This window comes from Canis lupus, chromosome 25 (assembly GCF_011100685.1).
Source record: "Canis lupus familiaris isolate Mischka breed German Shepherd chromosome 25, alternate assembly UU_Cfam_GSD_1.0, whole genome shotgun sequence".
NCBI lineage: Eukaryota > Metazoa > Chordata > Mammalia > Carnivora > Canidae > Canis > Canis lupus.
In genome coordinates this window covers 97602-113761 of record NC_049246.1, presented here as the reverse complement: position 1 = coordinate 113761, position 16160 = coordinate 97602, and the positions used below count along the sequence as shown (strand labels likewise).

General features: G+C 39.4%; 2 long non-coding RNA genes across 2 annotated transcripts in view; one reads left to right on the top strand and one right to left on the bottom strand.

Moving 5' to 3' along the window:
• The window catches only part of LOC119865888, an 86448-nt gene that overhangs the window by 19160 nt on the left and 51128 nt on the right, over positions 1–16160 (bottom strand). The gene's annotated exons all lie outside the window — the stretch shown is intronic.
• On the top strand, positions 1327–15390 carry LOC119865887. The gene is made up of 4 exons (XR_005378300.1): positions 1327–1383; positions 7025–7208; positions 10833–10919; positions 15220–15390. It is a non-coding gene; the product is annotated as an uncharacterized LOC119865887 (long non-coding RNA).

Here is a 16160-nt window from a genome sequence, read left to right as displayed (position 1 = left end):
GTTAAGCCTTGTAGTTAGGACTTCTAGTTTGGATTGTTTCTCATTCAATAGATTTTTAATTTCTGCCTGATTATATCTAAATTCTGCAGTCATGAAGTCTGTTGAGTCCTCTATGCTTTTTTCTAGAGCCACCATTAGCTTTATAATAGTGCTTCTGAATTGGCTCTGACATTGAATTGTAATCCAAATTTTGTAACTCTGTGGGAGAGAGGACTGTTTCTGATTCTTTCTTTTGAGGTGAGGTTTTCCTTCTGGGCATTTTGCTCAGTGCAGAATGGCCAAAAACAAGATGTATTGGGAAAAGGAGAAAAAGAGACGAGAGAAAGAAGGAAAAAAAGAGAAAAAGAAATAAGAAAAAAGGAAGAAAAAAGAAAAAGAAGAGAAAGAAAAAAGGGTGGGACAAGCAAGCAAGCAAACAAACAAACAAAAAAACCCAGGGGGGAATATCTTCTGATTCTGTATACTTTAAGTCCCTTGACTTCCCCTGGAACTTGTCCGTCCAGCTGGTCTTCTGGGGGAGGCGCCTGTTGTGCTGATTTTCAGGTGTGAGCACTTGGGGGAGCTGCTCTGTCCCCTGCCTGGTGCAGGGCTCAGTGGGGTTTGTTTACCTTGCGAGGCCCCGCAAGGAACAACAGTGGCGGCGGCCTGCTCTGGAGCCCTGGATTCAGCTCCCGCAGTAACTACGGAGCTCTCCATCTGCCAGGAGGGGCAGTGGCGCCCCCAGGTTCCCGGGGTCTCGAACATAGGAAATGGGGAGAGCGCACCACAGACCAAAAGGATGGAGCTCCGAAAATGGCTGGAGCGCCCGCCCAGCGGCCAGGGCGCAGCACGGAGGCGGTTCGGGCGGAGGCTCCGAGGGGAGGGGACTGCTCGGTCACGGGAACACCTCGGAGGCATCTTAGGCAGCGGCGCTGCCAGGAGGGTCTTCTCGGCCCCAGGAGCATCTCAGAAGTGGCTCTGGCAGAGGCTCCGTGGGGAGGAGGCTGCACGGCCCCTGGATCAGCTCGTGAGCGGTTGTCATGCTTTTATATCAGCCCAGGTGCATCAGAGTGCCCCTCTGTGATGTCACTGCCATGCCCCGGCCAATCACGCATGCTCTCCTGGTGGCCTGGTTCAGGTGGCCAATCACCAAGCAGCTCAGGTGGCCAATGTCAGATGGCTTTCTCATTGACCCTCCTGATACTGTTGCCTAGAAACAATTTTAAACGGAAAACAGAGTAGGAGGGGGCAAGATGGTGGAAGAGTAGGGTCCCCAAGTCACCTGTCCCCACTAAATTACATAAATAACTTTCAAATCATCCTGAGAACCTACTAATTCCGCCTGAGATTTAAAGAGAGAACAGCTGTAATGCTAATGTGAGAAGAGTTCACGCTTCTATCACGGTAGGAAGAGAGGGCAAGGGAAGAAATAAAGAAACAAAAGGCATCCAAGTGGGAGGGGCCCCGAGAGGACCCGGGCTAAGGCCACGGCCAGTGTCCCCAGGACATGAAAGCCCCGTCATAGAGAAGCAGGGGTTTCACCAATCTTCCCGAGAGTTGGAGCAAGATCCCAGGAGGGGCGGGGATGCCCTCAGCCTCCCTGGGACACTAACAGAGCACCAGCGCCCCACACCACCGCCAAGCTCCCTAAAGGGCTGCAGGGTGCATATGGCAAGGCTCTGGAGAAGGTTGGAGGCAGCTCAGGCAGTGGCTCCGCTGGGAGGGAGCTGAGGCCCTGGGCACAGCTCGGAAGCGGCTCAGGCAGAGACTCTGCGCAGGGGGCTGGGCGGCCCTGGGAACTGCTCAGAATGCGCTAGGGCAGAGGCTCCACATGGAGGGGGCTGGGCGGCCTGGAGTAGGATTCCAACAGCTCAGGCCTGGGAGCACAGTGCGCTGGGGACACAGCCCAAGATCTGGCGCCTCCCCCGGGACAGGAAGAAGCCAGGAAGGCGCAGGACAGCAAGGACACCCTTGCCGCCGGGTGGCCCCGAGCTGGGCAGATCAGCGGCTCCTGCCCCCAGAGCATCCAGGCTTCTGCAGACTGCAAACTCAATAGCTACTGCCGGAGCTCACTCCAGGGCTCCAGAGCTGGCCGCCTCTACTGTTGTTGTTCCTTCTGGGGCCTCACAGGATAAACAACCCCCCCCCCCCCACCAGCCCCACAGTGACCTCGAGGGATAAAGAGGTTAAAAATCTTTCACTGAGCCTTACACCAGGGAGGGGGCTGAGCTGCTCCCCGAAGTGCTAAAACCGGAAAATCAGCACTGCAGGCCTCTCCCACATAAGATCAGCTAGACGGACAGGGGAAAAACTAATTACTGACCAAGATGCACTGGAAAGTTCCAGGGGAAGCCAAGGGATTTACAGCATAGAAAATGAGAGTATGCTCTCCCTTGTTTTTTGTCTTTTGATTTCTGTTTGCTTACCTCCCCCTTTTTATTCTATTCTCTTTTTTCCTTCTTTTCTTTTTTCTTTTTACTCTTTTTTCTTCTTTCTTTTTCTTTTCTTCTTTCTCTTCACTCTTTTTCTCATTTTCCCAATACAACTTGTTTTTGGCCAATTTGCACTGAGTACAATGACTAGAAGGAAAAAATCACCTCAAATAAGAATGAGAAACTCCCACAGAGTTACAAAATTTGAATTACAATTCAATGTCAGAAAGCCAATTCTGAAGCACAATTATAAAGCTACTGGTGGCTCTCGAAAAAACCGTGAATGATTCCAGAGACTTCATGATTGCAGAATTTAGATCTAATCAGGCTGAAATTAAAAATCAATTAAACGAGTGAGTGACATAGAAGACAAGTTGATGGCATGGAGGGGAACTGAGGGAAAAAGAGAAAACGACTAAAAGATCATCAGGATAGTTTAAGGGAAAAAATAGTAGCCTCAGAAAGAAAAATCTACATTTAACTGGTGTTACCTAGTGTACCAAAACGTACAGAGGCCTAGTATATGTATTTGAACAAATCATAGCTGAAAACTTCCCTAAATTCGGGAGGGAAACAGGCATTCAGATCCTGTAAAGAGATAGTTCCCACCCCAATATCAATAAAAACTGCTGTCCACCTGGGCATTTAATAGGGAAACTTGCAAATTCTAAAGATAAAGAGAATTTTCTTAAAGCAGCAAGAGACAAGTAATCTCTAAATTTTATGGGTAGAAGTATTAGCATAACAGGAGAACCCTCCACAGAGACTTGTAAGGCCAGAAAGGGCTGGCAGGATATATTCAGGGTCCTAAATGAGAAGAATATGCAGCCAAGAATACTGTATCCAGCAAGGCTCTCATTTAGAATAAGAGAGATAAAGAGCTTCCAAGATAGGCAGAAACTGAAAGAATATGTGACCACAAAGCCAGCTGTGTAAGAAATACTAAGGGGGATTCTGTAATAGAGGAAGTTCAAGGGAACAATCCACAAAAACAGGGACTGAATAGGTATGCTGACAGTAAATATATATCTTTCAATAGTAACTCTGAGTATTAAAGTATCTTGCTTTTAGAGAGTATTAAAGTATCTTGTTCTTAGACTACATTAATATTTGAATGATAAAAATACACAAATCAATTTTATTCCAAATTAATATTCCTTAAGTTAAGCCATATCCATACTCAACAAATTTATAACAACAGATTTTTAAAACATGCTACTATAATGTGCTAATGTAACCATTTCTTATGGGCCACTGAATGATAAATACATTCAAAAAAGAGAGCAAGGATACTTTAAAAGATGAAAGACTGCAAATTTCTGTTTGAAAACGTTAAGCAAGCAAAAAAAAAGCAAAAAAAAAAAAAAAGAAAAAAAGAAAACGTTAAGCATATTACTTTAGGATATGCTCGTCTTCTAAAACATGTAAAAGAGTTCAACTGTATAAATCACTTAATATGCTATGCAAGGTAATCAAAAGAAGCCCCAGACTAATACTAGAAAGTTATTAATATATATTTATAAGTATTGTTTCCATTTATTATTTATTAGGTAATATAATAAGTTATGTTTCTATGATGCTGTATTTGTTTTAAAGTGGATATCTTTCAACTCTCAGATAACAAGAAAAACAAGGAGAAAAACATAGTGTTTTTTTACAATCATAAATCTAGTCAGAGATATTCTACTTATAAATCTTTCTTATTTGTATTTCTATAGCCTATGGCTAAATGTATTTTTCACTTTTGGTTTAGACAATGTGGAAATAGGTCAGGTAACAGGACTTTCCCTTGTTAGATCTCCCATGTATGTCTGTACATAGGCTCAGAATCAGATCATACACACACTTTCTGGAATAGAAAAATATGGATCCACTGAAGGATTCATAACTATTAGACCTGGAATTCACCCAGAACATCTGTGCCCTCCTGGGAAAGTGTCCTTAACATAGTTCTGGTCCTAGTGCTTTCTTGCAAGCTGCAATTAGGAGGGCTGTCTTACTTCTACTAAAAATGCACACTCCAAAATGTAGCCTGTGGCAGCCTGAGGGGTGATAACAGAGGATGAGAAGTAGACAGTGTACCTTGCTTGGAAGTGTGGCGTCTGCTTATTTGCTGACCCCAAATCCTGGAACTTGCCAGCACCAGTCTTTAAATTCTGTTATTTCGGGGCACCTGGGTGGCTCAGTGTTTGAGCATATATCTGCCTTTGGCTCAGGTCGTGATCCCAGGGTCCAGGGATGGAGTCCCACATCAAGCTCCCTGCAGGGAGCCTATTTCTCCCTTTACCTATGTCTCTGCCTCTCTCTCTGTATGTTTCTTATGAATAAATAAATAAAACCCTTTAAAAAAATGCCTCCATTTAAAGTACCAAGCTTTTCTACAAAACAGTATATGAAAACTGGAAATTGCAGAAAGTATGTTTCTGGCACTTGCATGAAAGAAACTTCCAGAAATGTCCTTGAGGGAGAAAAAATTATCAGGGATATTAAATAATGAATAAACAAAAATGGGGATGAAACCTTGTATTCATGGCTCTACATGAAGGTAAAACTGAAATGCATCTATATATTAATATAAAGCAATAACATAAAAAATAAACGGTTTAATATGATGGATGATGTTGCTTTGCTAAAAGTCAACTACAGGTACTAGGTATACAGTAGAAGATGTAGCTCCTGACACTGTCCTCTAAAATTAGTTTAGACATTGAACTGTACAGAAATTGGGGTGAGGGAGGTAATGTATGAGACCCTTACAATTGATTTCTGTTTGCTCTGGAGGCTGAGGGAATGGAAAGAAATTAACGCAAATGACAATTTCAGAGGAGATTCTGGGTTCCTGGCTGTATGTAAGGTATATAAAAAGGAGGAATCTCAACTACTCTTAAATTTTGAGAAACTTTTTTAATACATTTAAATCCTGGGCAAAAGGAGTGCTTTTGTTGTAGAGTTTCCAACAGTAAGAAGATCAGAGTGAGTCATGGCATAGGCTGAATGTTAGTTGATCCATTTAGGGCAACCCTTTCCCAACTGTGTTTTATAAAAGGCCAAAGCACAAAACAAAACAAGTGTTCTATTGGTTCATCCTGGTGTAAAGCTGACTATCAAATTATTTATCAACATTTATCTGGTTTAGTGAATGAGCCTATTCAAGAAAGTCTAGTATTGGAAAAGAAAGTATTTTTGTAGAAAGGCCATTCACTGACCTTTACCATTTTTGAGAAGTTTCCATTGACCTACTTCAACTACTTGGGGGCAGCAAGTTGACCCTCGACAGAATTTCTTACCATGAAATTAAACATATTATCCCCCAAAATGTGATTTGTGTGGTGAAGTTTAAAATCTGGGATTTATTTATGCTCCAGGATTTCACCCAGTTGCTCCAACAAAAAGTTTTCACTCAGACTACCTCTAGTGTTTTGGGAAGGCTGATGACTTCTACTACATGGGGTGACTCAAGGGATATGTCCCTTTACTGTACTCTGCTTTAATTGAAGAAGGAACCTACCAAACATTTAAACTGCCAAGAGTTTCCTAGGAGACCGCCTTTCCTTCTGATATTGCGTCTAAATTGTCTGATTTGCATACAGCCTCCAAAGTAATATACAATTTTCTGGATTTAAAAAAGATATTCTTTCCTTTGGCTAAGAAAATGAAATACGTTGTTATTTATGTTTTTCCATTTTATGCCATCAAAGGCAAAGCAACACATTGGCAAGCATATCTACAGTTATTTATAGATCATCTAGAAATAATATTAGGAATTCATGTTTCTGAAATGGAAATAAATACCCTATAAACTTAATGGAAATGTGATTACCCAATAAAAGTTATAATACATCGAAAATTGATTTTGTACTCTTGAATACCACTGGGCAACTATATTAAACACTAATCTCAAGATATATTGTATGAAATGAAACGAATTGGCTCTGAGTGTAGTTGCCCTTTAAAACCTCTGTGTTAGCTTGCGGAAAGTCCTGGAGACATAGTGTCTGTGGTCAGATGCTTCCAGAGAGATAATTTTCTGGGTAACAAATAGACTCTGGAGAAAAAATAAAATAAAAATGGGAGGGGTTCACTTAGAAATCTGTGTATAAATACTAAGAAAGGTTAAAATTAGGCACGGACAAAATAGAACTTATCTCTAGAGAGAATAAAAACCAATGATGATTGGTTTATATAACTATAGAGGGTTAAGACTAACAGGATGCTCCTTCTTTTTTAGTGTCTTTCCCTCTTGACTAATAATACCACCCTGGACTTTCTAAGAGACTGATGTGTTGCCTATAAAGAATGCTGAAATGGAGTCTCATTCCTGTCCCTTACTAGCTGTGTGGCAGATAGGTTTCAATCACTTCGTCTGTGAACTGTAAATTAATAACGATAATAAAAAAATAAAAACAACCACCACCATACAGGGTCATTGGGGGAATTAAGAAAGAATATATACTATGGACCAAATTTTATCTCCCCTCCTCCCCACCCTAATGAATATGTTGAAGCCCTAACCCCCAATGTCACTATATCTGGAGACAGGGCCTTTATGGAGGTAATGTTTAAATGTGATCATAAGGGAAAGACTCTGATCTTGATAGGATTGGTCCTTATAGGAAGAGACACCAGAGACCTTGCTCTCTCTCTGCCATATGAGGACAAGTGAGAAGACAGCCATCAGCAAGCCGGGAAGAGCACTCTCATGCGAAACCCATCCTGCTGGACCTTGATCCTGGACTTCCAGCCTCCAGAACAGAGAAAATAAGTTTCTGCTGCTCACAGTACCAGTCTGCAGCCTGAGTTGAGTAATACAATAAGTTAGGGTATCAAGGGTAGGGTCCATGTTAGACTTGCTCATATTTTTTAAAAGATTTTTTCTATACATTCATTTGAGAGAGAGCAAGGAAGAGCAAAGAAAGGGGGGAAGTTCAGAGGGAGAGGGAGACACCGAGAGTCCAATGGACTCAGGGCTCGATCCCAGGACCCAGAGATTGTGTCTGAACCAGAGGGAGATGTTTAACTGACCGAGTCACCCAGGCATTCCTAGATTTGCTCATTTTTTAATCCCAGAGCATTTTCAGTGCCTATTAAATAGTAGGTGCTCAAAAAGTCTTTACTGAATAAACAAATCTATAATTGAATCCAAAATACAAAAGTTAGTCAACAGATAAGCATCTGAATTCTCTTTGAGTAGAACTGGTTTCAGATGCATTCTCTGGCTTATTTATTAGATTGTATATGGGCAGCATGGACATTCAGTGTAGAGCCAATCCCAGGTTCTTCTTCCCTTTCTATCTGCCCCTTTACGTTTTTCCTCCATTTGACTATGTAGGTGTTCAGAGAATGCAGCTTGGGATCCAGACTGCCTGGGCCCAAGTCCTGGCTCTACCTCTCGTGGCCTTAGGCAAGGTGGTTAACTACCCCATGTGCCAATAATAGCATGTGTAAAAATGGAGATAATTATAGTACCTATGAGGAGGTTGCTGGGGGAATTAAACTGATACATGTCATGCATAGAAAACAAATAGTGAGCTCTCATCACTCATAGTTATCAATTATTCTTAAACCTACTTTAACCAGAGATCTAATATCTCCTTCCTTTTGTACCTTCAACCTCTATACTGGCTCCTTCCCAGCAACATTTATATATGAACAAATCTCCCGATTTAGAAGATAAAAAATTCTCCCTTTACCCTTTACCTCTCTTTGCCTACAGGCCAGTCCTTTCCCTCTGCTTTTACATTTTTTAAAAGATTTTTTTATTTGAGAGAGAGAGAAAGACATGTGGATGGGGTGGGGTAGGGAAGAAGGGACAGAGGACAGGGGAGTGGGACAGACTTCCACTCAGCAGAGAGTCCTATGTGATGCTCCACATGGGGCTCAATCTCCCCACCCTCCCCTACCAGGAGATCATGACTTGAGCCAAAACCAGGAGCCAGCAGCTTAGGGGACAGAGCCACCCAGGTGCCCCCACAGCCACTTTTCAGACCAGTCACATATACCACCATCATCATTTTCCCAGGTTGCAACCCTCAGTATATTTCAGTTTCACATCTCAGATCCCTGCCTACACTTCCTCTTCCTGAATATCTTGGAATACAATGGTCATTGATTCTGTTCTTAATTTGCTTTAATTTCAAGCTCAATTTAATGATACTGAACACATCCTCCTTCTCTCTCTTCTGTTGTCTTCCAAACCACATTCTCTGGACCACCTGCTTATCTGACCATTTATCCCTGCATCTCTTGCAGACTTCCTCTTTTCACTTGCTTTGGGAGGTCCTCAAGGCTCTGAGTCTACAGTCACTTCTCAGCCAACTGCATCTGCTTCTCTCCTTCTCCTTGCACAACCATCTAATCACCACACACCATCTGCTGGGTCTCTTACGTGTCTCTCAGATGTATTATGCTAGTCCATCTCCACCATCAATCCTGGCCCAGCCCAGCATCCATCTCTCACTTTTTTAAAAGTATTTTTTGTTTATTCATTCATTCATTCATTCATTCATTCATTCATTCATCATGAGAGACATACAGAGAGAGGCAGAGACACAGGCAGAGGGTGAAAGAGGCTCCCTGCAGCAAACCCGATGTGGGACTTGATCCAGGGACCCCGGGATCACAACCTGAGCCAAAGGCAGATGCTCAACCACTGAGCCACCCAGGTGCCCCTCTCACTTTTTTGTATAATAGCCCCATAGCTGGCTTTTTCTATTTCTCATCTTGTCCTCTCTCGGTTTCCTTTCAAAAATGCAAAGAGGATCAGTCCTTTGTCTGTTTGAACTCTCTAAGTAACTTGTCAACACCCTTAGGAAATGGTTCTCCTACTCTAATGTGCCAGGAAGGCTTCAGGACCTGCCTTTTGCCTACCTTTCTAGCTCAGCTCTCACGCACCCTGCTATACTACTCTCTCTTAATCTACACTCCATGGGCTTTGAGTTACTCAGTGTCTGATACTCACTCTTGCCAGGACCTTTAGCATCCTGGACCCTCTTTGTAGAGTTTTGCCACCATGTTCTTCAGTCTAGGTGGTGGTCTGTTATTTCTCCTCCAATAGCATCTTTCTCTGACATAAAATTTTGTTTTAAAATCTGTATCTTTGCTCCATGAGAAGAAGAATTATCTATGTCTCCTTTGGCTTTCAACACACAATACACATTTAAATATTTGTTGAACAGGTGAGTGAATAAACCCTCCTCAATTTTCCTTATGCTCATTTTTAATCCTTTGGTTCAATTGCTTTGCTCCGTATGATGGTAAATTTTATGTCTTAACTGGACGGAGCCAAGGATGCCTGAATATTTCATCAAATGTTCTGAATATTTCAGTGAAGATATTTCTGGCTGACATATAGTATATAAACATATATATTTAAAGATTTCATTTTATTCCTGAGAGACTCACAGAGAGACAAAGACATAGGCAGAGGGAGAAGCTCCCCCCTGCAGGGAGCCTGATGCAGAACTCGATTCCAGGATCCCGGGATCATGATCTGAGCAGATGCTCAGTGACTGAGCCACCCAAGTGCCCCGAGTTTAATATTTAAATCAATAGATGAGGTAAAACAGATTGTCCTTCCTAATGTGGGTGGGCCTCATGCAATCGCTGAAGTCCTGAATAGAACAAAAAGACTGACCATCTCTGAATAAAAGGAAATTCTTCCTGCCTTATTGCCTTCTAGCTGGGACATTGGTATTTTCTTGCCTTCAGACTCCAATTGAAGCATCAGCTCTTCCTATCTTGAGCCTGCCAGTCTTGAATTGAAAGTGCACTATTGTTTCTCATGGTTCTTAGGTCTTTGGGCTCAGACTAGAACTTGCACCATTGTCCCTGCTGGGTCTCCAGCTTGTAGACTCACCCCACAGGTCTCAGGACTTGTCAGCTTCCATAATTGTGTGAGCCAATTCCTTATAATAAGCCTCTCTCTTTGTATATCTCTATCTATCTCTGTATCTATCTATCACAATATCTGTCTACCTATACATATATATCTCCTATTGGTTCTGTTTCTCTGAAGAATCCTGACTAATAAAATCTGTCAATAATATTTGGAGTTGGAAATATACCAAGAAGTGATCAGATACATAGATAATAAACATAAATGTTTACCTCCTGTCACTAGCAGCAATTTTCTAAATATAACTAAATTTGAATTTTGTTTTTCTTTTTTATTCAAAAATTGCCAAAATCCAGAAAGTCATCAGCAAAAAAAGCAACAATAATCAAGACAGGTATCAGTAAGCTGCAAACTGAGCAAGACAGTCTTTAGGGAAGTGTCATGTAGTAATACTTATACCACCAACTAGTTCATGTGCACGTCGGTTTTTTAAAATTCATATTTCCAAAATAACATTTCAAAGGGTACTTAGGGTCTATAAATAGCTTACAAATTTTAATCTATAATGTAGCTAAAATCTCTTATAGAGTTCTGCACCTGACAAAAGAAGTTGCTGAACAGATGAGGGAAGGAGAGGAGAGATTAAGCAAATTCCACCTAATTCTAGGCACGTGGTGAGTCTCGTGTATGTTCCATAAATTAATGTCCTGTGTGGCCATGTGGCCATGTGGCACATTCCTAATTCCTGCTTCCACTATTGAATTGTCTGACATGAAAGCTCAGATAAGTTCATCATCAACAACAAAATTTGAGTACGGCTCTGTGCTAGGTTCTTTCTTAACTGTGGAGAAAACATAAGAATGACAAATGCTCATTCTCAAAATGAGAGTAGGAAAATCAGAGGAATGAAGGAAATGAAGAGTGAATTCAGTGGTCGATTCTCTAATCTTCACTCAACTTGCCTTCATTTCTCTATCATTCACCTTCAAGCCAATTCATGGAGTATGGGAATAGCACAGATCCATGCCAATTATTTTTATACAAATGTGCATATACACAAAGTGATCACAGGCTTAACAGCAGTTTACAAGAGACTTGGGGTGTTTGGAGAAATAAAAGTTCAATTGAAACAATTGAAGTGGGGGGAACCTGGGATGCACAGTCAGTTGAACATCAGTCAGACTCTTGGTTTCAGTTCAGGTGGTGATCTCAGAATCTTGAGATCACAAGCCTGGCTCCATTCTCAGTGCAGAGTCTGCTTAGGACTCTCTCTTCCTCTCCCTTTGCCCCTCCCCTACCCCCAAGCTTGCTCCCTCTCTCATATAAATAAATCTCCTTAAAAAAAGAAAAGAAACAATTAAGTGGTCAGAGCTGCTAAAAAAGCTAATAGTTCTTAATGTTGTTCCCATTTGCAGAAATAAAGTGCCCTGATTGAAGTAGATAATAATTTTCTAATTGTACACTTTATTATCTATTGCTGAAAGATCTTGGATATTTCACCTGGAGTAAAACAATTAAGACACACTTGGAAACTTTCTTCAAACCTTTGGTCCTCTTTCGATGGGTGAAAACTTGGGAAATGTGTGAAAATTACAGATATCTCTTACTGTTAAGAACTTTCTAGCAACTAAAACAATAGAACAAAGAAATGATACTGACTCAGCTCTCTTGGCCTGCGAGAGCTGAGTAAGTATCATAATCTCATTGGATGTGATCAAGAAGAGAGTGGACGACACCTGTAAAAGAGGATCTAGAAAGAATTATTCTACTGTCTGGAAGTTAAATTAGATGACCTTTAGTTCTCTCCTCAAATTCTGAAACTCCATGGTTTTATTTATTTTTATTTCCCTAAGATTTAATTTTTTAAAATTAATCTCTACACCCAATGTGGGGCTCGAACTTACAACCCCAGATCAAGAGTCACATGCTCTACCAACTAAGCCAGCCGGGTGCCCCTGAAATACCATAATTTTAGGTTTTAGTAAGTTGTGGACTGTTTACTTGTACATTTGTAGAGACTTTAAAAGCACATTATTAAAACTTTTATAGTATGTCCAATCACATCATTACACATGCAAAAAAAAAAAAAACTCAGAAAATTTGCTGAATAAATGTTAACATAATAAAGTACACATTTTGATACCTCACCAAACTAAAGGTGTACAGTATTTCATGAACTCAACATTTTCTTTTAATTCAAATCTTACATGATATAAAGACCTAGAAAAACATTCATAATCTGAATTATTTTACATAGAAAGATAATCCATGGGCTCTCTAAAGCTACTGAATACTATCCTTTTCATTATATCTCCTATTAATGCCTTTATTATTCTTTTGTTTCTGTTTTGTTTGTTGAAAATATCCTCATTACAAGTAAGAACAATGATAAATTTTGTTAAATATTTGCATTTGAGTACTTAGGATCTGAGTACTTGCTCTGATGTACTCCAGGGAATTTTCTTATTTATTTTATCTTCCTGTCCATTCATTGTTTCTAATAAAAGGTTAAGACTAAAATAGTTCTCCCTCAGAAATGTACAACAGCATATTTAATTTTGCTTTAGTATCTAAAAGTTAGTGGGTAATCAAAATTAGATGATGTAAACTTTCTGCATATTCTTCTCAATACCATTTTTCTCCAACAACAACTACCTTTCAAATATTTAAAGTTCTGAATCTGAGATCCTGTGAAACAAGTCTTATTTTCATCATGGATCTTAATAATACGTTAATAAAGTATCTCAGATATAACCTAACTGTCTGTTGGAATCCCATCAAAAGTGGAGCTAGCTTTCCCTTTAATATATAATTCTCTTTTTCCGATTGGCATCTTTCATCCTTCCTGGCTAGCTACTTGCTTCTGTGACACCTGTGGCCTCTCAATTCCTTTCTTAATGCAGCTGTTTAGGCCTGCCAGAGGAAACTATCAGGAAAGTCCCCCAGTTGACTTTCTGTAGGTAGCCCTGAGAAGCAACCAAAGGCTTTTCCTGGGTCCAGCCACATTGAGACTCCAGCAACCGACGCAGGGTCCCTACCATTTAACCTTCAACTCCTCTATCTACAGCCAATGTTTCTTTTTTCCTCTTTCTCTGAAATAATGTCAGTTACTCTCAAAGTTCTCAAAGCCTTGCTGCTTAGACTCAGTGAATGAAGGCATCATTTGGAAAGATGTAAGACCATACGTATCATGATAAAAGAATGAAACACTGATTTTTTAATGACAAGAAAAGTGTCTTATAAAACGTTTCATTCCAATACACAAGCAATGTATTAAGCAATACATTAGCAATGTGCAATACACAAGATATATTAGCTCCTGAAAGCCTTGAAAAAAGCCTTTTCCTTCACTGACAGAGAGTGGGTTTTATCAGCTCAGCTGTTGACAGCTTTCCCTTCATTCAGTCTTGCATGAAAAACATAATTAATACTGCCTTGAATAGTCCAAGCTGAGTTGAGAAACCATCTGTCAGAGATGTTATGTCAATAATTCCTGCCTGGAATGGAACTGGTTCTTAACCAGTTTAACCAGCTTTCTTTCAAACCTTGACTCTCCTTAACCATGGTAAAAATTCATTTTTTCCAAATGGGAAAGTTGGTCCATGTGATGTTTGGATTCTAATGGAATCATTATAAGATGAAAATCAAGTCTTTCTGTATGTCAAAGACCAGTCCCTCACTCCCACCCTTTCTTTCTTTCTCTTTCCCTCTAACGGCTACCTAAAAATAGACCATTTGTGCAAAGAGAATTTAAAAATTAAGGGGAAAGGTCTCTAAATTTATGTTCTCTTTATATTAAGAGAAAAAGTCTCAAGGGAAAAATTCGGTACACTCATCCCAGTTTAATTTACAATTGGGTTGCTAGTGTCTAGAAGCCAAAGCCTCTGTGATGGTTTCATACCTCAATGTTAAAAATCAGAATGAGGCAAATTCTAGTGAATAGAAGTCCACACAAACAATTGCTGCTTTTGTTGGTTCCTCTGGTACCAAGTCTAAGAATAGAAAGAAAAAAAAAACCTGGCAACACAACAACATCATCTTTTACAGCCATCTTTCTCTTCAGCATAAACTGAGGCATGTGTTTGATGGAGGGAGGGAAAGAGTGTTTCTTTTATTTCCCCTCAGTAAAGGAGCTTAGTTCCATTAAACAATGTTGGAAAACATATTGGAGATAGTATATTTAAAATTAATTTAAAATGTAAAGTGTTTTTAATGCTTTTTAATATAAACAAAAATTGATTTTATTAAAATGCTTTCAGATATTACAATACAATCATTTATTTATCACTCCAAGTCTGTAGCATGACTATAACTTCCTTTCCAAGTATATTGATTTTTAACTGTATTATGGAAGTGGAAAAAGAACCAAAACAGTCTACCAAAATTCTTCACCAGCCCTCTTAAATAGAACCAGGTCCATTATGTCAATGGAGTCTATTTCAAAACAGTATGGGAAAACTATTTTTTCAAAAGGATAGGATTAACCAGTTAGAAACATTTATTAAATAACAAAGGACAGGTCATACTTTTCTAAGTTGTGTTTTGCTGAGTCGAAACATGAAATGTCAAATATTGATAAAATATTCAAAGTTAGGTACACCGAAATGTCTGAAATATTGATATGGATTATCAACCTTTTGGAGTCTTTGCAGAACCTAAAAATGTCATTGTTAACATGAGAAACTTAAAAGATCATATTTCTCTGTAGATACAGTGCCCAGATAGAATTGATTTAAAATTTAAATCACCTTTAGAAGAAAATTGCAGTGTTGTTGAAGTTAAACATAGAGCAAAAATCATACTTGTTACTTTTCTTCCATGTTTTTTGTTCAGGACTCCTTAGACTTTAAGGTATTTAATCCAACTCAGAATAAATGTTGGTGCAAAAAATTTAATTTTAACTTTTGGGGCATTTAGCTCTCACAATGATGATCCTTCCAAATGCTAGTAACAATAATTATGTATTTTTCCTAGCTTGTGATATAAGGTATCATGCCTCTTGGTGTATTATTCTTCGATCAAGATTGCCTGACTTCAAATGAAGAACTCCACTTCAGAGCTCTGCTTAAATATAAGACTATTACCTGAGGAATTAGTACTAGGCTGATTTTCAGTTATGTGTCCTGGTATTAATAAATCCTTGTTATTTCCCATGGAATAGAGTGTTTTTGTTAGTAGTGCCTGGTTTTTAGACATCTACACTTGCATTTGTGATAGTGAAAGGGAAGAGAAATACAAACTGTAAGGCAAAATCCGTAGAAGATCCAAAATCATTGCAGTCAGTAGACAGAGGCATGACAGTGTTGCTGTTAAGAACAGACCCTGGAGTACAGAGTACTTGGATTCAGGTCTAAATAGCTGTATGACTTGGGCAGTTACTTAACCTCTTCCGGCTTCAGTTTCATTGTCTTGGTTGTAAAAGGAGGGTTGCTAGAGGTTTAAGTAAAATCTGTGGGTTTGTATCTGTATGTATCTGTATACATATGTATATATATCTACAATTAAGAGATATAGGTCAAATTTTATATGCATTACTTTGTATTTGGATATATATTAAGATTATATATATCTACTTAAGATATATAAATGATACTCATTTAAAATATATACATGGATATATACATATATTCACTTCAGATTTTATGTATGTAATAGAGGCTCATTTTTTTGTCAGGTGGTGTTCCTTAAATATTAACTATTATATTGGCTTGTCACTTCTATGTCTGAACTGCTAATGAGTTAACAAAATTGATTGATCTGATGATTCTTGCCATGTTTTTTCTTTCAAGTTTCAGTTATAGCAAAATGTCAATTAAGAAATTGAGTAAACACATAACAAGAAGTCTTATAGCAAGGTGCTGAGTTCATAGACAGGATAATCACTTCCGGAATACATACAGATGAAGTCTTTGTAG